We start from the raw sequence: 27106 nt of genomic DNA, 5'->3' as shown, positions 1-27106 counted from the left end.
CGCAACCCCAGAGTCAGTCACGACTGGACCTAATGGTCAGGGGTCCCTTTACCTTTACCTTTATAGTGCCTCTCTAGTTTCATGGTAATCATTCCGCCGCCCCCACCAAAAGTGGGGATGTAGTAAAAACAACCCCTCTGCAGCGCCACAAATCCAACTCAATGGTGTAATGCCAGAAAGTGTCAATCACTTCTCCTACCTGGGCAGTTATCTTTCCCCAAGGGCTGACATTGATGCTGAAATCCAGCATCGTCTGAGCTCTGCGAGTGCAGGTTTCTCCCGACTGAAGTGTAGAGTGTTTGAGGACCTGGACATTCGCAGGGAAACCAAAATGCTTGTTTACAAAGTTCTTGTACTACCAACCTTACTGTATGCTTGTGAAACGCGGACCACTTATAAACGCCATCTTCAACTCCTCAAAAGATTCCATCAACAGTGCCTCAAAAACTTTACACATCACTTGGGAAGACAGGCGAACTAATGCCAGTGTACTGGAAGAAGCAAAGATCACCAGTGTTGAAGCAATGATTCTTCAACATCAGCTTCGTTGGACTGGTCATGTGCGTGTCTCTTTTTTTTTTTGGATTACAACCCATTTATTTTGGATTACAACCCTTTTTTGGGGGGGGGAGGTCCCACTGCTGAAAGCGCGCCTTGGGTTACAACCTGTTTTTGTTTACAACCGGACCTCAGGAACGGATTATGGTTGTAAACCAAGGTCCTACTGTATTCTCTCTCTCTCTCTCTCTCTCTCTCTCTGTGTGTGTGTGTGTGTGTGTCTGTGTGTCTGTGTGTGTGTTTGTATAGTGGGAGTTGAACTTAATCATCCATGAAAGGTCCACATGATCAAATTATATTATTATTTTTATTTATTTATTGAATTTATATACCGCCCTATACCCAGATGTCTCAGGTCAGTTCGCAGAACAAAATCAAAATATTAAACCACAATATATATAATCAAGATAAAAGCAACAACCCAATAACACCCAATTCTACCAGCAAGACAAATAGGGAGAAAACCATCTGCTGTGTCATTTCTGAATGGCTTTGTTCTAATGACACAGCAAAAAGCAGTTTCTAGGCAAAACAATGCTTATTTTCAGCACAGCGCAGTTCATGGTGGCAGCTCAAAATGCTGATCTCTTTGTCACGAGAGAATACACTATTGTTCTATTACTTTTTAAAAGCCAGGCGATTAAACACAGCTACCCTGATCCAGTCAAATAGGTTTGTTGGCTGAAAGAGGTTTCTGGAACTGAACTGCAACAAGTATTTTGTCCTCTCTGCCTGTTTTATCTGAAGCATTAAGATTTTTACCCCAGGAATTAATTGATGTTGTTATAATTTGGCTATTATTGGGGGAATATTGGAAAACTAATAAAAACGCTGATGGGGATCTTGGTACACCCATAAGTGGGAATGCTTACATCTGTTTTCAAATGGATGCACTGACAGGTAACACTGATTCAATCTGAAAAGAGCTTTTGTTTTCAGAATGAAACCAGTTTCTAAAGAAGCACTTTTCAGGGGCGCAAAACATGCAATAGGGCCAAATTATGTGTGTGCTACGTAGAGGGCGGGGGTCAGTCTCCATTGATGCTAGAAGAAAATGTATGTACCAAGCTGTTGCGTTCTTGCACTCTTAATTTAAGAAAGCACTGAAATCAGCTTACTAATACAGAATACACTCCCGCGGGGAAATTTAAGGGGTGTTTCTGGGTGTGTGTTTGGTGGCATTGAGGCAGAGATTCTGAAGGTAAGAATAGAATGACCCTATTTTCATCTGTTGGTGTTGGAGGAGACTCTTGAGAGTCCCATGGACTGCAAGAAGATCAAACTTCTCCATTCTTAAGTAAATCAGCCCTGAATGCTCACTGGAAGGACAGATCGTGAAGCTGAGGCTCCAATACTTTGGCCACCTCATGAGAAGAGAAGACTCCCTGGAAAAGACCCTGATGTTGGGAAAGATGGAGAACACAAGGAGAAGGGGACAACAGAGGACGAGATGGTTGGACAGTGTTCTCGAAGCTACCAGCATGAGTTTGACCAAACTGTGGGAGACAGTGGAAGACAGGAGTGCCGGGCGTGCCCTGGTCCGTGGGGTCACGAAGAGTCAGACACGACTAAACAACTAAACAACAACAACATTTTCATCTGTGACTTGTTGGAAGAAATGAATTTTGCAGATGCTTTGGGCTCCACAGAGCTGGTCGCCCAAATATTCCACTTATACATCTGGTGGGGTTATTTTTCATGATGAGCCCAGGGACAGAAATGCAACCGCCTTGGCTTCCCTGAGCACACTTAGATTAGCAATACTAAAATGATACTCAGTTGTGCTTCCCTACCCACAAGCACCATCCTGTGGCCTCAAGCCTGCCAAAGCCTTAGTCACCCCTGCTGAGCCGCCCTAACCATGCCAGGAATCCTAGGGAGGGTGAAAGCTCAAGATTCAAAACATCACATGTGAACGAGATCATGCCTAGTGGTTTGCAAGCGACGCAAAAGAATTCTCAAGTTCTGAAAAGGAGCATTGGAAGTCATGTGTCACAAACTGGTGGGACGCAGAGGAACCAGCTGGGGAGTCACCAAGGGAAGAAGATTCATAGAATCATAGAGTTGGAAGAGACCACAAGGGCCATCGAGTCCAACCCCCTGCCAAGCAGGAAACACCATCAGAGCACTCCTGACATATGGTTGTCAAGCCTCTGCTTAAAGACCTCCAAAGAAGGAGACTCCACCACACTCCTTGGCAGCAAATTCCACTGTCGAACAGCTCTTACTGTCAGGAAGTTCTTCCTAATGTTGAGGTGGAATCTTCTTCCTTGTAGTTTGGATCCATTGCTCCGTGTCAGAGCCCGGGGAGTGGTGGTGGGAAAGTGATGAGTGATCAGAGGGAGAAGACTGGGAAGAGAAGGCACTGTAAGCTGGAGAAGTTACAGGGTTTAGTGAGCTGGGAGAATCTGTGGCAGAAAGAAGTTCGGAATCAGAGGCAGAAGCTGAAACAGGGCAGTGGAAGGAGGGCGGCCAAGAGGCTGTGATGAGTCAGGCTGGTGAAGAGCCACGGGGGTCTCCCACTCCTGCTGTGACAAGCTCTCCTCCCCGCTGGTCTCCCAGAACCAGGAGAGGCATGAAGTGGGAGGAGCAAAGGCAGGCAGGCAGGCACAGTCTCTGATTGCTTGAAAAACACCCTGGAGAGGAGGAGAAATAGCCAGCTGTGGGACGGCGTCAACTGCTTCATGGGGGCAAGACCTGAGTTGATGTGCTTGTTAGGTCTGACACACCTGTGCAGATCCTGTTTTGCATGCATATATATATATATATATATATATATGCAGGTTTTGGTGTCCTCGGGTGTCTTCCCGTGTAAAAGTTGGGGTGTCTAGGCGACGTTTCGACGAGGTCTCACTCGTCATCTTCAGGCTGGTGCTTTCGGCTTCTTGTTACTGGAACAGAGCAGGATCTCAGTGTTTGAGTTCCTATAAATACTGTTGAGGAGGTGTGGTGTATAGTCTCCAATGTTCTGGGCAGAGAGGAGGTTCCCAGGCTAGTGTGCCTTTTCTTCTTTTGTTCCTTAATTACTTGAGGGATATCTTGAGTGATTTCTTGAGTGATTTCCTGAATCCCACTTAGGTGGGTCATTAGGTGTGGATTAGTTGCTAAAGCCTTCGTGTCTTGAACTCTTGAACTTTGTGAAGAGTTTTTCTGAGAAGATGGCTGTACTGCACTTGGTTGTGCTCTGGCTTGGCTTCGTGTATAGGGGCGAGCTGTGGTTTTGTGGCCTGTGCCAGCCAGATCTGTGTAGGGATTGCAGGGGGGTGCAGCATCCGGAGGTGCCACCCTGGTTTGGCTACTGGATGGTGTCTGTAATTTATCTGTGGAGAGGGTCTGGGTTTGGGTCTGGTGTGGTTGATTGGTGATGGCGTTCTGTGTGCCTCTGGATCTGGTGTCAGATTTTGTGGGGAGGGCTAATTTCCAGATGTCTGGCAAGCGGGATGTGTCGTCACGCTTGTTCATGTTGTGAGGGTGTTTCTCTATCTCGATGGCTTCCATGATTATGACCCACCTAAGTGGGATTCAGGAAATCACTCAAGAAATCACTCAAGATATCCCTCAAGTAATTAAGGAACAAAAGAAGAAAAGGCACACTAGCCTGGGAACCTCCTCTCTGCCCAGAACATTGGAGGCTATACACCACACCTCCTCAACAGTATTTATAGGAACTCAAACACTGAGATCCTGCTCTGTTCCAGTAACAAGAAGCCGAAAGCACCAGCCTGAAGATGACGAGTGAGACCTCGTCGAAACGTCGCCTAGACACCCCAACTTTTACACGGGAAGACACCCGAGGACACCAAAACCTGCATTCCTGTACCCGTGAAAATCTACGAAAGCATATATATATATATATATATATAAACATTTCAATGATTTTACAATCATTTTAACATTCTGAAACTCGACTTCCTTCCCCCTCTTTCTGTGGGTCCTAAAATTCATTTTTAATATTCGGAAATGTTTATCGGAACTATCTGGACTAATTAAGCAATGCAGTAACAATATTAGATCATTACTCCCCAAACATTAGAGCATGGGAAGCCACCCAAAGAGATATAATTTGGCATGATTATTTGGCTGTTTTGTTGTATTATAATTTGGAATGATTTAATGTGGTTTTTATTGGATTGTTAAATTAGAAAAATTAATAAATATTATTTTTCAAAAAAATAATTTACTCGTTTATTCATCTATTTTAAACATATACTCTTATAAAAACTGCTGGTTATTACAATAATCCCGCCAATGTTCTTATCTGTTTACAGTTTATTTGTCAGTATTCAATAAACCATTTCCATTCTTATATAAAAAGTTTGTTACCTTGATTTCTTATTCTTCTGGTAAGTTTCACCATTTCTGCATATTCTGTAAGTTTTTGTATCCATTCTTCTTTTGTTGGGACTTCTTCTTTCCATTTTTGGGCAAGTAACATTCTTGCCGCTGTGGTCGCATACATAAATTTCTATATAGTCTGGGTAGTTCTGTCCCTATAATTCCCCAAATTCTCTGTTTTGCTAATACAGAGTTAACTCCAGCTTGCTCAGTGTGATTTACTGCTGGCTTGCTCTTTTCAGAAGTAGGGCTGATGATGAGTGCTGCGTTTGACCCCTGGGCCTGAGTCTCTTCATACCTGTCAGGCAGAAAATGGGAATAAAGTAGTTCTCCTTTGCCACTAAGGACAGGGCAGTGGATTCTAGCCTATGTCTATGCATGCCCATTTTCTCCAACGGGGCTTAGTCCCAGATAATAAACAGAACCATGCCTATTTAGAAGGTTGCCAATGACCTGGTAAGGGAGTCCATCTAGGAGAAGGAAAACTCTGATGCTAAACCTCCGCTGCTTTGCGTGACATCTTTTGGGAGAACAACAGTACTATTTAGAAGCAAGTTTCCTTGAATTTAGAGGGGCTTACCTGCAGGGACGTGGGTGGTGCTGTGGGTTAAACCACAGAGCCTAGGACTTGCCAATCAGAAGGTCGGCGGTTTGAATCCCCGCGACGGGGTGAGCTCCCGTTGCTTGGTCCCTGCTCGGTCCCTGCCAACCTAGCAGTTCGAAAGCACGTCAAAGTGCAAGTAGATAAATAGGTACCGCTGTGGTGGGAAGGTAAACGGCGTTTCTGTGCGCTGCTCTGGTTCGCCAGAAACGGCTTAGTCATGCTGGCCACATGACCCAGAAGCTGTACGCTGGCTCCCTCGGCCAATAAAGCGAGATGAGCACCGCAACCCCAGAGTCGGCCACAACTGGACCTAATGGTCAGGGGTCCCTTTACCTTTACCCGCTGGTAAGGAGTATAGGATTACAGTCCTATCCACACTTACTTGTGAGTAAACCTCTTTGAAGGCAATGGGACTTAACTCTGAGTAGAGATGGATAGGATTGTGCTGAAATTCCTCTTTGTTGTTGTTCATATAATGCCGTCCAGGTACATGGGTACTTTAGAAAGAATGAGAGGCCAGGTCCCTGTCCCGAGGAGCTTACAATCTCAAAATATGCCCAAGGGAGACAAGAGAGCAAGGGGTGGGAAATGGAAGAAGTGGGAAGAATATGCATTAAAATAAAATACACACACTTAGGCTTGGTTACCATGGGGATGGGCATGTGCCAAAGGCTTCATGGGAACGGTGGGTTTTAAGGGAAGTCAGAAGCAGGGGTGAACATCATAGAGGCAGGGATGAATAGCCACTTGGCTGCTAGCTGGGTGAACCAACCATCACATGCACTTGTCAAGTATTAAAGACAAAGGTAAAGGATGCCTGGATGGTTAAGTCCAGTCAAAGGAGACTATGGGGTGTGACACTCATCTCGGTTCAGGCCAAGGGAGCCGGCATTTGGCCGCAGACAGCTTTCCAGGTCACGTGGCCAGCATAACTAAACCACTTCTGGCGCACAGAGGACCGTGTCAAGTCCCAGAGCGCACAGAAACACCATGTACCATCCCGCCACAGCAGTACCTATTTATCCGCTTGCACTGGTGTGCTTTCGCCTGTTGTTCCTGATGTAGATCTTTAAATGTAAAGGTAAAGGGACCCCTGACCATTAAGTCCAGTCGTGACCGACTCTGGGGTTGCGGCGCTCATATCGCTTTACTGGCCAAGGGAGCCGGCATACAGCTTCCGGGTCATGTGGCCAGCATGACTAAGCCGCTTCTGGCAAACCAGAGCAGCGCACGGAAACGCCGTTTACCTTCCCGCCAGAGCGATACCTATTTATCTACTTGCACTTTGACCTGCTTTTGAACTGCTAGGTTGGCAGGAGCAGGGACCGAGTAACGGGAACTCACCCCATCGCGGGGATTCGAACCGCCGACCTTCTGATCGGCAAGTCCTAGGCTCTGTGGTTTAACCCACAGTGCCACCCACGTCCTGATGTAGATCTTTACCCTTCCCTTATTCCCTGATGGAGAAGATGACACTATTTAGTGGTTCATCTCTGGGGCCCAAATGTCTTGGTCTAGCTCTGGGGGTTCCTAGAACTGCTTTTTAAAAAATAATCAAATGTCTGTAGTCTAAGTGTGTTTAAACAAATTAAAAACTCTTTTAAACCAACAAGTAGTTTGACCCTCAGCCGAAATTCCTTAGTAGGAGTAGGAGCACTATTATTATGATTGAATTTGGTCCCTTTTCCTTGTGTTTTCTGTTCTATTTTCATATAGTTGCACAATAAGCTGTTCCCTGTTGCACAACAGAGTTGGACTTGGGCCTCATCCGACAGGGAGAAAAAAGGAACACAAGATCCCTAATACTGCCTACTGCGTTTTGGAAGCTGTATGATAACATTTTCCCCTCTCTAATTAGCCGGAGTCTATGTGGTAAGAATGATTAATGCCAGCCACAGAAAACATTTCCTGTTTTCAAACCCTTTCAGTAAATAAAACTGATTTCTAAAGGATACGAAATCGGGTATTTTTGAAGTTTTGCAGGACATCTGGAACTTCATCATCCCAGAGTCCTTGAAAAGAAACAACTTTGCTTGCTTTCAAAAGTGAATCCCTTTCACATACCCTCCAACATTTCTCCTATAAAGGTAAAGGGACCCCTGACCATTAGGTCCAGTTGTGACCGACTCTGGGGTTGCGGCGCTCATCTCACTTTACTGGCTGAGGGAGCCGGCGTACAGCTTCCAGGTCATGTGGCCAGCATGACTAAGCCGCTTCTGGTGAACCAGAGCAGCGCACGGAAACGCCGTTTACCTTCCCGCTGGAGCGGTACCTATTAATCTACTTGCACTTTGACGTGCTTTCGAACTGCTAGGTTGGCAGGAACAGAGACCGAGCAACAGGAGATCACCCCGTTGCGGGAATTCGAACCTTCTGATCGGCAAGTCCTAGGCTCTGTGGTTTAACCCACAGCGCCACCCGCATCCCTATTTCTCCTATAGGGACGCCCTATTCAATAATAATGTTAATCATGATAGTAATTTTATCCCATCCATTTGACTAGGTTGCCCCAGCCACTCTGGACGTCTTCCAGCATATATAAAAACACAATAAAACATTAAACAACTTTGCTATACAGGGCTGGCTTTGGATGTCTTCTAAAGGTTGAGGCAGAGACCTCATTTTCTCTTTATGGTGAACTTACTTTTTATGTTATGTTAATACATCACACATATTGATGGGATCATCATGACTAGGATGTGAATTGTTAAACACGGCTCAAGATTAGCAGGAAAACATTTACCGTATTTTTCGCTCTATAAGACTCACCAGACCACAAGATGCACCTAGTTTTTGGAGGAGGAAAACTAGAAAAAAAATATTCTGAATCTCAGAAGCCAGAACAGCAAGAGGGATTGCTGCGCAGTGAAAGCAGCAATCCCTCTTGCTGTTCTGGTTTCTGGGATAGCTGTGCAGCCTGCATTCGCTCCATAAGACACACACACATTTCCCCTTACTTTTTAGGAGGGAAAAAGTGAGTCTTATAGAGCAAAAAATACGGTAACTCTTCAGAAATAAAGAGGTTGGAAAGTAGGGTGCAACAGAATGGCAGAGCTGAATATCTGCATGGGCAAAGAGATTAAGGAGAACATGATTCAGCCGATGAGATTAAGAGCTTCTGCTTTGAAGTGACAAGGACCTAGGAAGATATGACAGATTCACCGTGGAGACTTCCTGGAAGAGGAACAGCCCTCAAATCAATGCTTCAGTGACAGCGGACGCCAGTTATCTGTCGTCTTTTATCTCACAAATAAAAGTTATTTCTCAAGCAGAGTACAGAAATACCTGCTTGGGAAAAGTACATTTTCCATTTGCAGAATCCCACCGCCCTAGAAAGTCATCGAGCAAACAGTTCAGTACAGCTAAATCGGGATTAGATAGCTATGAGGCCAAAGATAACATTTGCAGCTGTGTGATTTAGATTAAAACAATACAGGGGACAATCAGGACAGCATAAGCTGATTGCCTGTGAAGGCCTGCAAGATAAATTTGCATGGCCTGAGACAACTGGCATTCACGAGGAGGATGGGCTTCTGTGCGATGAAAGAGAAGGCCCACCTCTTTCACACACGAAGGACTGGCAAATGGATGTTTATCGTCATGTCCCTATCTACGATCTGTATGACCCAGGCCATGAACCTCAAGAATAAACTCATGCATATACGATGACCACTTATGGAGAAAAGCTTACACAGATAAGACCAAGGTGTGGCTATTATGGTATCACGGCATGATGATTGCTGCGTTCCTGCAAGATGGACTTATGAAATGAATCGGGGAGAACTTAATTGCAACTGAGTTTGCTTATCAGAAGAGCTTCCATATTGAACCTGTGAAGGTGAGGGCAGTGGCGTAGCGTGGGTTGTCAGCACCCGGGGCAAGGCAAGTAATTTGCGCCCCCTAACCCGGGGCAAGGTAAGTAATTTGTGCCCCCCCCCCCGCTGCACTGTCCCTCCCCCAGATAGTCCCTCGCTCTCTCTCCGCACTGCACCGCACGCCTGGCACCCTCCCCTCCACAGTGGGCGGCGACCCGGCAGCTCGGATCGGATTTGCACAGCCAGCACTGCAGTGAGAGAGAGAGAGTGAGCCAGATAGGAGTAGAGAGCTGCGAGTGCGAGCGCCCCCCCCCCAGATGTTGCGCCCGGTGCGGCCGGCCCCCCCTGCACCCCCCACGCTACGCCACTGGGTGAGGGGGTAGCAGGAGCTCAGAGCTTTAGAGCTCAATTCCTGACCATTTCATGGTGACTCCAGAATCACAACCATCACTCCGAGTCTTCACAGGAACGGGCATTTCCCCCAAACCACACTCAGCTGCCCTACACCTGACATCATACGTGAGGAGGTAAAGAAGCAGTTGCAAATGAACCAACAGGAGCCTAGTGCATTCCTGATCATTCCTTGGGAAGTGGGCCTCACTTACCTGTGAGTAAACTCTACAAAATCAGTGGGATTTAATTCCAACTTAACATCCTTAGGGCTGCACTGCGCGACATGAGTAGAAGCTCTTGCACAAATCCCCCGTGGGTAATTTGTCTTCATTAAACAGGAATAATACTAGGAGGAACCTACAGCGGAAGCATGAATGATTGGGACAAGAGAAAGGACCTTCTCAGTAGCTGCACCGAAGTTGTGGAACACCTTCCTCCATAAGACTTGATGTCCTTCCTTTGCTGTCTTCCATCAGCTGGTGAAGACTTTTATATTCCTAACAGACTTTTTTTTTTACAAATAGTGCCGTGTTTTTATCTGCCGTGCCTGTTTCTATACAATTGTACCTTGGAAGTCGAACGGAATCCATTCCGGAAGTCCGTTTGACTTCCAAAACGTTCGAAAACCAAATCATAGCTTCTGATTGGCTGCAGGAAGCTTCTGCAGCCAATCAAAAGCCATGGAAGCTAGGTCGGACGTTTAGGTTCCAAAAGAACGTTCACAAACCGGAACAATCAGTTCAGGAGCCAAAACATCCAATTTCCAAGGCATTAGATTTATACTATGGTTTTATTCTGAAGTTGTGATTTTCGCTGTTGTAAACGTTGCAAATTACCCAAGTAATGCATTAGAAAGGTGGGACAGAAATTCTCAAATAAACAAAATAAATAAGTAGCCATTGTTTTGGGTGGAAGGGGGGAATCAAATTTATATTGAAAAACATTCCCAAGAATATATTCTAAATTTATCAATCGGTCTGGTCTCCGGGATAACCTCGTTTCCTCTTTGATCGACTGCATGAAAGAAAGATCCAGTCACTGAACCTTGCACCATTTAAGGATCAAAAGTTCTTACCACTTGAGTATCACTCTGTCTTATCTAACACTTCAGCTTCAGTTGCTGCCAGCTCTTCATGTCAACAAAGACAAGACAGAGAGAAGGATCTGGGGAAGAGAGAAATTTCTGCAGTGATGCAATGCTGCTTCGTTGGAAAATAAGGCTAAAAGCTGAACGATAACACAAGCCATTCCTTCTTGGCTTCTTTAATAAACACTGTAATAAACAACATTCTAATCTACAGTGGTACCTCGGTACTTAATTCGGTACTTAAGTACTTAATTCGTTCCGGAGGTCCGTACTTAACCTGAAACTGTTCTTAACCTGAAGCACCACTTTAGCTAATGGGGCCTCCTGCTGCCGCCACGCCACCGGAGCACGATTTCTGTTCTTATCCTGAAGCAAAGTTCTTAACCTGAAGCACTATTTCTGGCTTAGTGGAAAATGGCGGAAATGACTGGCAGAATCCGAGACCAGGGAGAAGAGTCGATGGAAGAAGATTGGAAAAAATTTAAAGTATATTTACAGAAATATTGCAAAATTAATGAATGTTAGAAGAATACTGGAATGAAGTTATATGGTTTTAGCAGAAGTGTTATTAAGAATTATATAAAAATTGATTGTTAATGGGCTAAAGTGGAAAATTTAAAGTTAAACTGTGTTAAGATAAATTATAGAACAAAAATTGAGAAAGAGGGAAAGGATTTGCTGAACCAGCTAATTTGAACTAGAATACAAAAAAGGGAGGTGCGAGGAAGTCGAGGAAACAAGCATATGAAAGATAAAGAAATGAAATTTGGATGTGTTTTTAAATGTTTTTGTTTTTTTTCTTGTTGTTTTGTTGTACTGTTTTTTCTTTCTATTTTTGATGTATTGTTTGTTAAATTTTTTACTGTTTTTTCATTTCTTTTTTACCCTTTTTCTTTTTGTAACTATTAAACATTTAATAAATATTATTTTTTAAAAAAATATTTCTGGCTTAGTGGAGTGTGTAACCTGACGCATCTGTAACCTGAAGCGTATGTAACCCAAGGTACCACTGTACAGAGACCGGTAATTCGCAACTGCTGCCTCGTATGTGTTTTGCTGTGTTAGCAGGACCAAAGTGACCTCGCTGGAGTGCAAGCCTGGGCAGTGTGGATGGAGGTCCTGGGCTGCCCAGATGACAAGACCCCACTCTTGGCCTTTATCAATGTGGTCCAAAGGAAATCAGAGCAATACATTGGGCACAAGCTTGGCTGCAGGAGTTGCCGGAAGGAGGCGTACAAGGAGCCATTCAACTGTCATGGGGATTCCACTCCAGATTTGTGTAGGGTTTACTCCTTAGCCTTTTCTTCTCCTGAAGATGTCCTGGAAGAAGAGTTTGGATTTGATATCCCGCTTTATCACTACCCAAAGGAGTCTCAAAGCGGCTAACATTCTCCTTTCCCTTCCTCCCCCACAACAAACACTCTGTGAGGTGAGTGGGGCTGAGTGTGATGGCCTGGGATTCGGACTCGGAGGCTGAACCTGAGAGATCCTAGCCTGCACAGGATTCCCCGCCTCCAGAACCAGCTGAGCCGGGGCTGGGGCTTGAGCCTGAAGGGTCCTCACCTGTGCTGGATCCTCAGCTGCAGGCACCAGCTGAGTCTGCTCTGGCTCCTGAGGTGATGGAGGACCCATTGCCTGCAGGTGCTCCACTCTCAGCCCCGTCAGGGGAAGCTGAGGTTGCCTCTGGGTCCAGTAACCCTCCAGCCTCTCCTGAGCTGCAGAGGCTCAGGGCAGAGAGGCGGAAGGAACTAAGTTCCCGCAGGAGGAGTGCTCGCCTCCAGGCCAGAAGAGGCGAGTCACCTGTGGACTGGGGCCGCCCTATGCCTTGGGGCAGATAAAAGCCAGCCAGCCCCAGTCCCAGGTTGCGGGAGCAACATTGTTGGTAGCCTCTTCCTGCCTGCTCTTCTGCCAGAGTTCCTGACCACACCCGACTCCCTGCCTTGGACCCAGCTTCAGCTTTAACGGACTGCCTCCATACCGCACCCTCGACCTCGGACTGGACTCAGGCCTCGCCTCACAATTAACCCATGGGACCAGCACACTGTGAGACTTCAGAGAAGTGTGACTAGCCCAAGCTCACCCAGAAGCTGCATGTGGAAGAGCAGGGAATCGAACCCAGTTCACCAGATTACTAATCTACCACTCTTAACCACTACTGGCTCTGGAAGGCAATGGATATGTATGCTTAGAGCAGGGTCAGCAAACTTTTTCAGCAGGGGCCGGTCCACTGTCCCTCAGACCTTGGGGGGGGGGGGCTGGACTATATTTTGGGGGGCGGGAAAGGAACGAATTCCAATGCCCCACAAATAACCCAGAGATGCATTTTAAAGAAAAGCACACATTCTACTCATGTAAAAACACCAGGCAAGCCCCACAAATAACCCAGAGACGCATTTTAAATAAAAGGACACATTCTACTCATGTAAAAACACACTGATTCCCGGACCATCCGTGGGCCGGATTTAGAAGGCAATTGGGCCGGATGCGACCCCTGGGCCTTAGTTTGCCTACCCATGGCTTAGAGTGCTTCAATCATGTATCCCCTTATTGCTCCTACTGTAAAGAAACAATGTGCATTAGTTTATTTTCAATGCAGTACAACGTGCGTTTTGGAGAAAATTTTGAGAAGCCCCGGGGTGGGGGTGGGGAGTTTGTCAGCATAACTTCAGTCCTTGAGCTGTTGCAAAACATTGCAAAGTGGAAGGAGTGAACTCTCCTTATCATGTGTTCCTCTAGCTAGGACCTCTGGAGTGACAGGTGATAACAGTGTTACCTTGGTTCTCAAACTTAATACATTCTGGAAGTCTGTTCCAAAACCAAAGCGTTCCAAAACCAAGGCATGCTTTCCCATAGAAAGTAATGCAAAACAGATTAATCCGTTCCAGACTTTTAAAAACAACCCCTAAAACAGCAATATAACATGAATTTTACTATCGAACGAGACCACTGATCCATAAAATGAAAGCGATAATCAATTTACTGTACTATAAAATAAATAAGACAGTATTGTGGATGATAAAAATTAAAATGATTTTTTTTCTTACCTGCACTGATGATGGTCATTGTTTGGATGGGGGCCTTTTATCCACTACCACAGTCACACAATCAATCAATCAGTCAGTCAGTCAGTCAATCAATCAGTAGCTGGGTGCCATACAGTCACAAAAACAAATTAACCGAAAAAGCCTCAAAAATGAAAGTGTGAAATAAATAGCAAAAACAAAAGCGGCAAACTTAATCTGTTCCGGAAGTCCATTTGTCTTCTGAAATGTTCGAAAACTAAGGTGCAGCTTCTGATTGGTGCAGGTGCCCCGGAAACAATAGCCGACAGCCGCATTGGATGTTCAGCTTCCGAAAAACGTTCAAAAACCAGAACACTTACTTCTGGGTTTTTGGCGTTTGGGAGCCAAGGTGTTTGAGTACCAAGGCGTTTGAGAAGCAAGGTACCACTGTACAAATACACAATTCCTCAGTTTTGTGCTGCCATCTTACAGACACAATTAGCCCTACAGCTGTTTGCCTGCCCAGTTTGCCTGTGGGCTTTCTGTACAACTTTGTCGCCATTCAAGGCTGCAGGAGTGCCTGATTCTAAAGGGCTTAGGGATAATGTTCAGGCCACCTCTGCATTGCCCTCTGCTTTCGCCTTTCTCTGCTCATCTCTGTGCTTCACATAACAGATGTGTGCCAGCACTTGCAGAGAACTGAAGAAGAAGAAGAGTTTGAATTTGATATCCCGCTTTTCACTCCCCTTCAGGAGTCTCAAAGCGGCTAACATTCTCCTTTCCCTTCCTCCCCCACAACAAACACTCTGTGAGGTGAGTGGGGCTGAGAGACTTCAGAGAAGTGTGACTGGCCCAAGGTCACCCAGCAGCTGCATGTGGAGGAGCGGGGAATCGAACCCGGTTCCCCAGATTATGAGACTACCGCTCTTAACCACTACACCACACTGGCTCTCAACTGGCACAACTATCCCAGCGCATTCAACTGGGCCAATGCAGCCTAGAGCAACTTTGTGGGTGAGCTTGCATTGCCCGCTCCTAAAGCTTGTGTGACAGCACAGTGTCTTTGTGCCCAATTCTACATTATTCTTTATTGGCACAATAGTTCATAGCACTGGGTCACATTTTTTAATTGCAGGGTGGGGTGGAGGGAGGACACAACTTGTTATAAAGTTTTCAAATATTGCAAACTGTTCAAAGGCAAATGTTCCAGAAACCAAAACATATTTTAATAAGCCAATAGCAAAAAAGAAGGGCTCGTCCAGCTTTCTGGAAAACCTGCTCTTTGGTGCTAAATTGGAGCAAACAGCAATCCAGGGGGAAACCCAATTGCTCCATCTGAGCGCTAAAGAGCAGTTTCTGTAATTCTGTTTCCTAGCCCGGTGAGTTTAAAGAAACAAACAACTTTTCAAAGTGAGGTCATTGGTTTCAGGGCCAAGCATTCATCCGATTTATGTCAGGTGCTCTCGACAAGAAATAATAAGACGTAATATTTCAGTTTTGGCAAAGGTAGCCCGCGATGGAAGCAGCCACAGGAGCGAATGGTGGTGATTTTGGCCAAATATAAACCGGCAGTTGAAGACAAGCTGCCTTTATCAAACTCATATATTGAGATTTATAAAAGAAGCAAATAAAAAAGAAACAAATAAAAAGGGTAGGCTGAAAAAGGCCCCTCTGGGAGGGGAAGGGAGATTTAAATCTGCTTTAAAAGGAGCTAATCACATAGCTGCCTTTGGGTCAAAGCAACCTAATTCAGCTTATAAACTTTATTATCAACAGCCTTAAGCTGTTTGAAAATTCCCACACTTATTTCTGCAGTTGTTATACATTGCATGCTGCATCCCAGGGCAGCTCCAGATGTTTCTTGTGCAATATGGGATGCTCTGGTTTTTTAAAACTGTTCTTAACCTGAAGACCTCTTTAGCTAATGGGGCCTCCGGCTGCTGCCGCACCTCCGGACCACGATTTCTGTTCTCATCCTGAAGCAAATTTCTTAACCCGAAGTACTATTTCTGGGTTAGTGGAGTCTGTAACCTGAAGCGTATGTAACCTGACGTGTCTGTAACCCGAGGTACCACTGTACTTACTTGCCTAGGAAGAAGCCCGGATGAGTACAAGGGGGCTTGACTTGAACAGGCGTGCATAGGATTGCAATGTAAAAAAGTCTTGCCTCTCTATGTGGTGGTGAAGAAGACAAAGAAGAGTTTGGATTTGATATCCCGCTTTATCACTACCCTAAGGAGTCTCAGAGCAGCTAACATTCTCCTTTCCCTTCCTCCCCCACAACAAACACTCTGTGAGGTGAGTGAGGCTGAGAGACTTCAGAGAAGTGTGACTGGCCCAAGGTCACCCAGCAGCTGCATGTGGAGGAGCGGGGAAGCGAACCCGGTTCCCCAGATTACGAGTCTACAGCTCTTAACCACTACACCACCAGAGAAAGGACAGAAACCTAGTTAGAGAATTTCCATATCAGCCTTATCAAACAAATGTTGGCAAGCGGACATGGAGCAATGGATCCAAACTACAAGAAAGAAGATTCCACCTAAACATTAGGAAGAACTTCCTGACAGTAAGAGCTGTTCGACAGTGGAATTTGCTGCCAAGGAGTGTGGTGGAGTCTCCTTCTTTGGAGCTCTTTAAGCAGAGGCTTGACAACCATATGTCAGGAGTGCTCTGATGGTGTTTCCTGCTTGGCAGGGGGTTGGACTTGATGGCCCTTGTGGTGTCTTCCAACTCTATGATTCTATGATTCTAAGCTTCCGGAATGCTTTGGGGAACCAAACACTGCTATTACATTGTGGGGCTTGCATGTATGTTTAACCCGGTGCTCTGTCATCTTGGTCAGCAGTTACTTTCCCGAAAAGCCACTTTGATGTCCAGGGAAGGGGCACAGGGATATGCTGCTGCCATTCCCCTCCAAATGCCCTCTTACCAAGTCTCTTATTTGCTGTGGGGTTGGCAGTCAGTGAGGGCAGAAGCCACCACTTAGGGGCTTGCCTTTGACCCAGGGGTTGCTGACCCAGATCTCTATTCTGTTTTTTTTTTAATAAGATATTTATTAAAGTTTTCAATATATTACAAAAATTAGAAACGATAAAAAAAGAAAAAGAACATACAAAATAGGAACAATTAAAAACAAATCCGTCTTTCCATATCTTATCTTTCATTTACTTTTTTCCCTGACCTCCTCACACCTCCCTTTCTTGCATTCCAGTTCAATTGGTTAATTCAGCAAATCCTTTCCCTCTTTAATTTTATCCTATCTTTTATCTTAATATATTATAACTTTGAGTTATCACCTGTTAACAATCCATTTTTACATATTCCTTAACATTGCTACTAAAAAATCCCACGTAGCTTCAATCCAGCATCATTCTAACATTCATTAATTTTACAATGTTTCTGTAAAGGTAAAGGTAAAGGTACCCCTGCCCGTACGGGCCAGTCTTGACAGACTCTAGGGTTGTGCGCCCATCTCACTCAAAGAGGCCGGGGTCCAGTGCTGTCCGAAGACACTTCTGGGTCACGTGGCCAGCGTGACATCGCTGCTCTGGCGAGCCAGAGCCGCACACGGAAACGCTGTTTACCTTCCCGCTAGTAAGCGGTCCCTATTTATCTACTTGCACCCGAGAGTGCTTTCGAACTGCTAGGTTGGCAGGCGCTGGGACCGAACAACGGGAGTGCACCCCGCCACGGGGATTCGAACCGCCAACCTTTCGATTGGCAAGCCCTAGGCGCTGAGGCTTTAACCCTGTAGATAGTCTTTAAATTTCTTCCAATCTTCTTCCACTGACTCCTCTCCCTGGTCTCGGATTCTGCCGGTCATTTCCGCCAATTCCATATAGTCCATCACCTTCATCTGCCATTCTTCCAGAGTGGGTAATTCTTGTGTCTTCCCAGATCTCTATTCTGATCTATTCACATCAGATACGAGGGACGTTCATTAAAGATTTCCCCTGACGTACTTCCCGTGGACTGAGACAAACGAAACTGGGCACAGTCCTTTTTTTAAAAAAATGTATATTTTTATTAAGTTTCTTACAGATATAACACATATCACAACAAAAGAAAAACAGAGAAAAAAGAAAAGAAAAAAGACAAGATCACAAAAAAAGAAAAGAAAAACAAGGTACCTAAATACCCAAACAACCTAAACACCTAAACAACACAAATTAATTGATTATTTAAACTTCTAACCTCATAAACATATTTTGGGCTTCCTCTGAGCTGTCCCATCTGACTTTCATTGTAATTAAAATGTAGCAGTTTTTTTAAAACACAGTATTCCAATTGAAATAAAATTTCTTAACTTTCCTTTAGGTTCTACATCTTATTTATTTAATTAACTCTTAATTTAATCCTAGGCCTATTCTGGTACTTTCAAGTAATTTCTGATTTTTAATATCACAGCACAGTCCTTCTCTACATAGCTACCCAGTGGCGTAGCGTGGGGGGTGCAGGGGGGGCCGGCCGCACCGGGCGCAACACATGGGGGGGGCGTGCTCGCACTCGCAGCTCTCTGCCCCTACCTGGCTCACTCACTCTCTCTCACTGCAGTGCTGGCTGTGCGAATCCGATCCGAGCCGCCGGGTCGCCGCCCGCTGTGGAGGGGAGGGTGCCAGGCATGCGGTGCGGTGCGGAGAGAGAGAGAGAGGGACTATCTGGGGGAGGGACAGTGCAGCGGGGGGGGGGGCGCAAATAACTTGCCTTGCCCCGGGTGCTGACAACCCACGCTACGCCACTGTAGCTACCAGCAAGAGTCAAACACTTCTCCCATTGCTTTTTACAGCTGTGGAGACCTCATCTGTAGAAGTTGGCAAGTTGCGTCAGAAGCCACGGCTACCTCAGAAATCAGCATTTCATCATCTGGAAAAAGCTTGCCCTTCAAAAACAACTTCATGGTTGGAAAGAGGTGGAAGTCCGATGGTGTGAGGTCAGGAGAATAAGGGGGAATGAGGAAGGATTTCATAGCCACAGGACTATGCTTCCGTCTGAGCAACATGCAAGTTGTGAACCGGGGTGTTATCCCGCAGGAGGCGGACACCTTTGGTCAGCATACCACGCCTCTTGGTTTTATGGCCTTCCGCAATTTCAGCAGCAGTTTAGTGCAGTATGTCCCGGTAATTGTGATACCCTTTGCCAGGAAATCCATCATCACTACTCCGCGCTGGTCCCAAAAGACCGTGAGCATGACCTTGCCTGCTGACGGACCTGTGCCTATTTTGGAGGTAGGTAAAGGGACCCCTGACCATTAGGTCCAGTCGTGGCCGACTCTGGGGTTGCGGCACTCATCTCGCTTTATTGGCCGAGGGAGTTGTCGTACAGCTTCTGGGTCATGTGGCCAGCATGACTAAGCCACTTCTGGCGAACCAGAGCAGTGCATGGAAACACCGTTTACCTTCCTGCCGAAGTGGTACCTATTTATCTACTTGCACTTTGACGTGCTTTCAAACTGCTAGGTTGGCAGGAGCAGGGACCGAGCAACGGGAGCTCACCCCTTCGCGGGGATTCAAACCGCCGACCTTCTGATCTGCAAGCCCTAGGCCCTGTGGTTTAACCCACAGCGCCACCTGCTTTGGAGGTAGTGAGGCATATATTTTATCCTCAGTTTTATCCACGCAACAAACCCGTGGGATAAATGGCGGCAAGAAATGGTGGCCCAAGATTTGACAGTGGCTCAGTGGAGTTTTTTTTTTTAACCCAGTTCTCCCCTGCCCCAGTTTGCCATTTTTTGTTTTGGTATTGTTTTGAATTTTGCACATGCGCTGAGAGCCTTTTGGGGCGAGAGGCGTCATGGAAATAAACCGTAACAAAAGCCTAACAGTCGACCATTTCCACTGCTCTAGCTGTTATGTTGAAAATTGGCAGGGAATAGAAATTTTTCCACCTGGACAGTTAACTCTAGCAGCAAGCCCAAAAGAGAAAGTACAGAGGCAGATATTGAACTGAAATATTTGCAGACACACCTAGTTGTGAATTTTCCGTGTTTCACTTTGCCCAAGACTGCACAGGAGTTGTGACCTTCTAATCCAAACAATTATGCACAGTAGTCCACCAGAGGCATGAGAGAGGAAAAACCTTGCCTGACGGGGAGTTTAACAACAGCGGTTGGTAAGCACTGACTAGGACATGACACAATACATTAAGGACAGGCTGTGTTTGGCTTGGAAGTTGTGCCAGACTGATTTAGGCTGAACAATCTGCAGGTCCTGATAAACACACTTTGCTTTCCCCTAAGCCTAGTTCTGCTGCAGAGTTATCGCAGTCATCTTGGAAGGGCCTTTAATTATATCAAAGGACATATTGCAATAGTCTAGAAGAGCCTGTGACTGAGCGCCCCCCCCCCCCCCGGAAGCTTGTCCCAGTGATCTGAAATCATTATAGCCCTGACAGTGTTTTTATTCCAATTGTAAAATAAATAAAAACAAATCCCTCTATATGACCAGGAAAGCAAGGATTCTTGAGGATATTTCAAACAAATGTGAAGCAGCCCAGTCCTATAAGCTCCCATCACCCTTACTGGTCAATACCTTGGTTGTTTTAACAAGAAGATCTGTCACAATGTGAATAAATGGATAAAGAGAGAGCGAGAGAGAGAGAGAATGAATGAACAAATGTTCACTTATGCACACCCTATGCTCCAACCAAGAGGGAACACCACTAAATATGGATGCCTTCTCATGTCTATAATATGAGCAGCAGTTTCCAAATCTGGCATATCAGACAGACAGATTTTGGTTTTAAACGCATTGTAAGGAGTCTGTATGGGAGTATATTGTATTTAAAAAATGGGGTATCAGAGTTTTTAGGGGGCTAACCAGGTTGGGATAGCTGGGATAGCAGGCTTGTTGGGTTTTGAATGTCTTATGTAGATTTTTCAATTACAGTTTCATTGTTCTGTATGGGGCAATGACAATAAAGACATCGTATCGTATCAAATGCACCACCCTATTCTATAGAATGACATCCTGATTCTCAGTGTCTCCATCTCATAGCACCTTCCTCATCACGTCCTTTACCAACCGTAATCTTTCTGTTGCTAGGAAAGGAGGCCAGAGCCTATCAATGTGATTTTTATCATAAATCAGGTAAACCTTTTGTACTCTGCAACCCCACCCCACCGCGCCTTAGAGCCATGTTCTTAGTCAATGCTTGTACATGGCTTGCTGGGAGATAGCAGCTGCATGCTTCAGAGCGAGCATGAGGACATCATTATCCACCTTCCAGATGCCACCATAGTGATACTATTTACTGATCATTAGCTATAGCCGTTGCCCCATCAATAACCTAGCAATTAACCTGAACATGCCCCACAGGGCTGATATTAAGAATGCTGAGATGAAGCAACTTGCACATATTAAAAAGTGCTTTATAAATGCTGGGGTTTTTAAAATTTATTTTACAATCACTAACAGCATGTTTGTTTTCATTATCTAGCCAGCTGTACACTGAGGCGGTCACGACACCAGCTGCTGCTAGGTGTGTCTTGGTCTACGTTTTCATTTCTTGCCTGGAGGGTGTTTATTCTCGCCTGGGCAGCGCTCCCAGGGTGTTGCCCTCTCATGTCTCACTTGGCCAGCCTGCCCGCAGTTGTCCATGGGTGTGTCCCCTGATTTGGCACTGCCCATTGAGCAGGCTGGAACGGAAGGCAGGGCTGTTTCATGCCACTCCAGCAAGTGGGTCACAGCTGCTAGAGGACTCTCCTTGCTCCCTCTCCCAGCCTGCTTCAGGAAGTTTCTCTATTTCCTTTTTGTTTATGACTGAGCCTGAGCTGGCCGGTGACGCTGCATGCCCAAAGTTAATTTAAAACTAATGCATTGCCTATTAACATGTGATAAACGCCTTAATGGCCATAGTGTGGTTTAGTGCAGTGGCTTAGACACTGCGCTGAGGATCAGGAAGTCCCTGGCTTGAATGTTGCCTCTGCCTGAACTCACTAAGACCACAATTCTAGACACATTTAATGCACCTGAATGCCTGAAAGAACGATGCCAATGTCGTTTTCTTATTATGGCCAAGGCAGGCAAAGTTGCAAATTTCTGCCTCGTGTCTTCTAACGCTATTTATTGATTCGAATCACACACCAAAAAGAACTGGGAGGTAGTTAGTATCATGGTTAGTGAATTCAGAATGAAGTGTAGTACTCCGTCAGATGTCAAAGCAATAAATAACTACCTGACATTCAGAAGACATCTTAAGGCAGCCCTGTTCAGGGAAGTTTTTAATCTGTGATATTTTAGTGTATTTTTGGTTTCTATGGAAGCCGCCCAGAGTGGCTGGGGAAACCCAGCCAGATGGGCGGGGTACAAATAATAAATTATTATTGTTGTTGTTGTTGTTGTTGTTGTTGTTATTATTATTATTATTATTATTATTATTATTATTATTATTATTATATGCCTTTCCTGCATGAGCACAGGAACGGGCAGAATTTTAATCTCTCACTTTGTTGCAATCTCCTTTCCTCTGGTCTACTGTTATCTCACTGTTATCCACTTAAGTCCATCCAACACTCTGCAGCTAAAATTATTCACATCTCTCCTCATCACTCTGACCACGGTGTCCCTCTTTAAATCCTTACCCTGGCTTCTTGTTTACTCCCAGATCCTACTATAGCTGTGCTACGGCCTGCTGGATCAGAATAAAGAAAGGCTTATTGAGTCCAGAATCCTGTTCTCACACTGGCTAACCAGATGCCTAGGTGAACTCCACAAGCAGGACACTTGTGATTCCCAGGATTGATGGCTGTCACTTAAATCATTTGGGAGCCAAGACCACAATATAATAATAATAATAATAATAATAATAATAATAATAATAATAATTATTTTATTATTTATACCCCAGCCATCTTGCTGGTTTCCCCAGCCACTCCGGGTGGCTTCCAGAACATATAAAAATGTAAAAAAAATCATACATTAATTGCTAAATTGTGCACGTTGCAACAAAGTACCTCCTTTTGTCTCTCCCGAACCTTCTAACGTTCCATTTCATTGGATGGTCCCAGGTTATCGTGTTATGAAAGAGCAGAAAAGCTTCTCTTTTTCTCCATATCCCTCTTTCTTCCTATCGTGTATAATCTCTGTTATCAGGTCCCTGCTTCCTCGCATTCTTGGCATTTTTAAAATGTCCTTATCTTTCCTCATAGGGGAGCTGCTCCAACCCCTTGATCATTTTGGTTGTCATTTTCTGAACCTCTTCCAGCTATTAAAAATATGCTTTTTTAAAAAGATGTGGCACCCGGAACTCTACACAGCATTCCATGGGTTTGTGTGATGACATTGTGATATTGGCAATTTTAATTCAATCCCTAATGATCCTAATTTGTAAATCACTCCCCCCCCCCCCAGCTACCACACACCAGGTTGACATAAAAATTAAACAATATTAATACTACCAACTTAATCAGAGGTGCTGCATCAAGTTAGGATTTTCAGACAGAAGTACAGGGGACCTGCTAAAACAGCAATGCCAGATATTCACATTTTTAAGTACCATCTAAAAACACCCCTCTCCCAAGAACAGTAGCAGGTCCAAGGGACTAAAGTCATCAGCCCTACTTCTGAAAGGAGCAAGCCAACAGCAAATCACACTGAGCAAGCTGGAGTTAACTCTGTATTAGCAAAACAGAGAATTTGGGGAATTATAGGGACAGAACTACCCAAACTGTATAGAAATTTATTCATGTATGCGACCACAGCGGCAAAAATGTTACGTACCCAAAAATGGAAAGAAGTCCCAACAAAAGAAGAATGGATACAAAAACTTACAGAATATGCAGAAATGGCAAAACTTACTGGAAAAATAAGAAATCAAGATAGCAAACTGTTTATAAAAGAACGGAAATGGTTTATGGAATATTTACAAACTGTAAACAGATAAGAACATTGGCAGGATTATCGTAATAACCTGCAGTTTTATAAGGGTATATATTTAAAGTGGATGAACAAATCAGTTTGGGTAGCTCTGTCCCTATAATTGCCAAAAGGAAGTGTTCTGGGTTGTTGTTGTTTTTACAAACGTTATTTTAAACATCTTTTTCAATTCATTGTACAGTACAGTTATACAGTGGTACCTCGGGTTACATATGCTTCAGGTTACATGCGCTTCAGGTTACAGACTCCGTTAATCCAGAAATAGTACCTCGGGTTAAGAATTTGCTTCAAGATGAGAACAGAAATCGTGCTCTGGCGGCGCGGCGGCAGCAGGAGGCCCCATTAGCTAAAGTGGTGCTTCAGGTTAAGAACAGTTTCAGGTTAAGAACGGACTTCCGGAACGAATTAAGTACTTAACCTGAGGTACCACTGTACCTTGTTTTGCAGAGCGGTTTGTGTTTCTGTGCATGCGCGAAACGCGATTTAACACTTCCGTGCATGCGTGAGCAGCAAACCCAGAAGTAACCCGTTCCGGTACTTCTCGGTTTGCTGCGTACGTTTGCCGAAGCGGATGCTAGACGAAGCGGACGTTGGCAGAGGTATTCCTGTATACCATTTCCCAGTAAGCTTTAACCAGATCTGGCCCCCAGGCCTTAGTTTGCCTACCCATGGTCAAGACTATCTGACTTTTAGAAGTCATCTGAAGGCAACCCCGTATCCCGTATCGGGAAATTTTTAACGTCCAACTTTTTCCATTTTTTATGTGCTGTAAGCTGCCCAGAGTGACTGGGGAAATCCAGCCAGATGGGCAGGGTATAAATATTATTATTATTATTATTATTATTATTATCCAAGTTAAAGATGCCAAACTTCCTCAACTCTTCCTTATAATTTGGCATCTGAAGAAGTGTGCCAGCACACAAAAGCTTATACCCAGAAAAAACTTAGTTGGGTCTCTAAGGTGCTACTGGACAATTTTTTAAATTTTTTATTCCTCATAAAATTTGATTTCCAGACCTTTCATCGTATAGGCCGCCCTCCTCTGCACATACAGTGGTACCTCGGGTTATGTACTTAATTCGTTCCGGAGGTCTGTTCTTAACCTGAAACTGTTCTTAACTGTTCTTACAGCACCACTTTAGCTAATGGGGCCTCCTGCAGTTCTCATCCTGAAGCAAAGTTCTTAACCCGAGATACTATTTCTGGGTTAGCGGAGTCTGTAACCTGAAGCGTATGTAACCTGAAGCGTATGTAACCTGAAGCGTATGTAACCTGAGGTACCACTGCACATATTCCAGAAATCGGGATATAAACAATAATCATAAAAAATATTATTTTATGGGGGGGCAGTAGGTAAGCCCCTTTCCCACATAACCCATCGCATGATGCCATTTGAATGCCAAGGCCCATAACTGTTGTTTTTTTTGGGGGGGAGCCGAAGCCCCTTCGAATATTTGTTTGGAGGCGGGGCCGGAGGGACCCCGGAGTTGGGCTCCTAGGGGCGGGAACTCTTCGCATGCTCAGAGGAGCTCTCGTTCCGCGGATTGGCGGGAGCGGCGCAAAGAGGGCGAGGCTAGTTTCCTCCTCCTCCTGCTCGCGCGGGAGGCCCAGTTCGGAGCGGAGCCGGGCGAGAGGCATCTCCTTGCCGCTCCCGCAGCCGCCGCCGCCGCCGCCGGAGGAGGAGAAAGGCGGGGAGGCGCGGCGGGGCCTGCGCGCCGGAAGTGAGCTGACTGAGGGGAGAAGAAGGAGGAGGTGGAGGAGAAGAAGAAGGAGAAGCGGGGCGGAGGAGGAGGAGGGAGCCCGGCCGGCTGGCTAAGCGGAGCTGCTCGCGGTGGTGTGGCTGCGGCTTGTGTGTGAGGGAGAGAAAGATTGTGAGGCGACGGAGGAAGGAAGGAATCTCGTCAGCCTTGGCTTGAGGGGTTTCCGCGGGCGGGCGGAGGAGGCAGCCAAGCCCAGCCAGGGCGCTGAGGGAAAAGGAGGAGCCGCCGCCGGGTGTCCAGCAGGAGCAACAGCCGCCGCCGCCGCCACGGTGAGAGCCCCGCTTGCCTTCCCTCCCCGCCACACCTTCCCCCCGAAACCTCCTCCCCACACCCGGCGTTGTGGGTGTGAGGGAAAGTGGGGGGGGGGCTTCTCTTCTTCCGCCGCCTCCTCCCCCAGGAGCATAGGCGGCGGAGCCTTACCCCGGGGTTGGGATGTGAGTAAGGGGGTGCGGTGGGGTGGGGCCGGAGAGAGACCCCCCCCCCGCCAGTACTTCGGCCTTTGCCGCCCGCTTTTACACACACACACACCCGCCGCCCCTTTTCGCCAGGCGCTTTTCCTCCCCTCGCTGGGGAGGGTCTCCCGTTTTTTATTGTCCCTGCTTGCGGGTCGCAGCGTGGGGAGGGGGCGGTTAGAGGTATGGATGTCTTCTCCCCCCACCCAAAAAAAAAAAAAGCTAAGTAAGTGTTGGGAGAGGGATTCATGTTTCGAAATGTACCCCACCCTGCCTCACCCCACCCAACCCCCGCGGATGAGCTTATATCTGTATCCACATCTGTAGATCTATATCCACATCTGTAGATCTGTATCTGCATCTATATCCTAATCTATATATCTGTATCCACATCTATACATCTATGTCTGCATCTATATCCATATCCATATCTGTATCCACATCTATATATCTATGTCTGCATCTATATCCATATCCATATCTCTACCTACATCTATATATCTGTATCCACATCTATATTTCTATATATCCATATCTATATCCACATCTATATATCCATATCTATATATCCATATCTATATCTATATCCACATTTATATAGCTATATATCCATATGTATGTATGTGTGTGTGTTTTCATTGGGAGAATGGGTCAGCAGGGTCTTTTCTGAATTTTTTTTTGGGGGTGCACGACTTGGGTGTATTTATGTACAGCGCATTTCTGCATGCAGGAAAGGTCTCCACGGAGCAAGCAACCCAGCGAGCCAGTCCCCTTTTCCTCCAGCCTGCATGCGAGAGGGGAGGGATGGGCTTGCAGCAGAAAACAGCATTACAGTACATCCCTTCTCTGTCTGTTGCTATACCCAACTGCTTGTGGATCCAGCCTCCACCCTTACACCCCTCCTTCCTTCTGGAATCTGTTAAGCGCAGGCTGCGCGCTGGAGAGAGAGGGGTTGGTCTAGTACTCTGGTTAGCTCCCCTCTCCCCCGCCCCCCCAAAATCTGAAATCTCTCCCAGTGGCATTCCCGAGGATTGCTGTCAAATAGGCAGAGATTTGAACGTAAAAATAGGAAAGCAATAGCACTTAGCCGAGCTTTCAGAACGGACTTAGAGGCTGTCAGAGGAAGGGTTTGCTCAGGACTGAGGCATTCAGGCAGTGCCAGCGCGGGGGTGGGGGGGGACTCCGCCCTGTGGAGCTGGCAGACCAACATAGCGCCTCTCTTGCAAGG

General features: G+C 45.8%; 1 protein-coding gene and 1 long non-coding RNA gene across 6 annotated transcripts in view; both read left to right on the top strand.

The window, feature by feature from the left end:
• The window catches only part of LOC310664855, a 317431-nt gene extending 298385 nt beyond the window's left edge, over positions 1 to 19046 (top strand). Inside the window, exon 3 of the long non-coding RNA XR_014505076.1 lies at positions 19030 to 19046. This is a non-coding gene — a long non-coding RNA (uncharacterized lncRNA). The remainder of the gene's footprint in view (positions 1 to 19029) is intronic.
• Positions 19047 to 25283: 6237 nt separating this feature from the next.
• The window catches only part of RAPH1 (Ras association (RalGDS/AF-6) and pleckstrin homology domains 1), a 73345-nt gene continuing 71522 nt past the window's right edge, over positions 25284 to 27106 (top strand). For all 5 annotated transcript variants that reach the window (XM_083405813.1, XM_083405812.1, XM_083405815.1 and 2 more), the window contains exon 1: positions 25284 to 25695. The gene's annotated coding sequence lies outside the window, so the exon portion shown is untranslated. The remainder of the gene's footprint in view (positions 25696 to 27106) is intronic.

This window comes from Podarcis tiliguerta, assembly GCF_965153285.1.
Source record: "Podarcis tiliguerta genome assembly, chromosome: 1".
Classification (NCBI taxonomy): domain Eukaryota; kingdom Metazoa; phylum Chordata; class Lepidosauria; order Squamata; family Lacertidae; genus Podarcis; species Podarcis tiliguerta.
The sequence above is the reverse complement of the archived record's forward strand: the minus strand, read 5'-3'. Positions and strand labels throughout refer to the sequence as shown.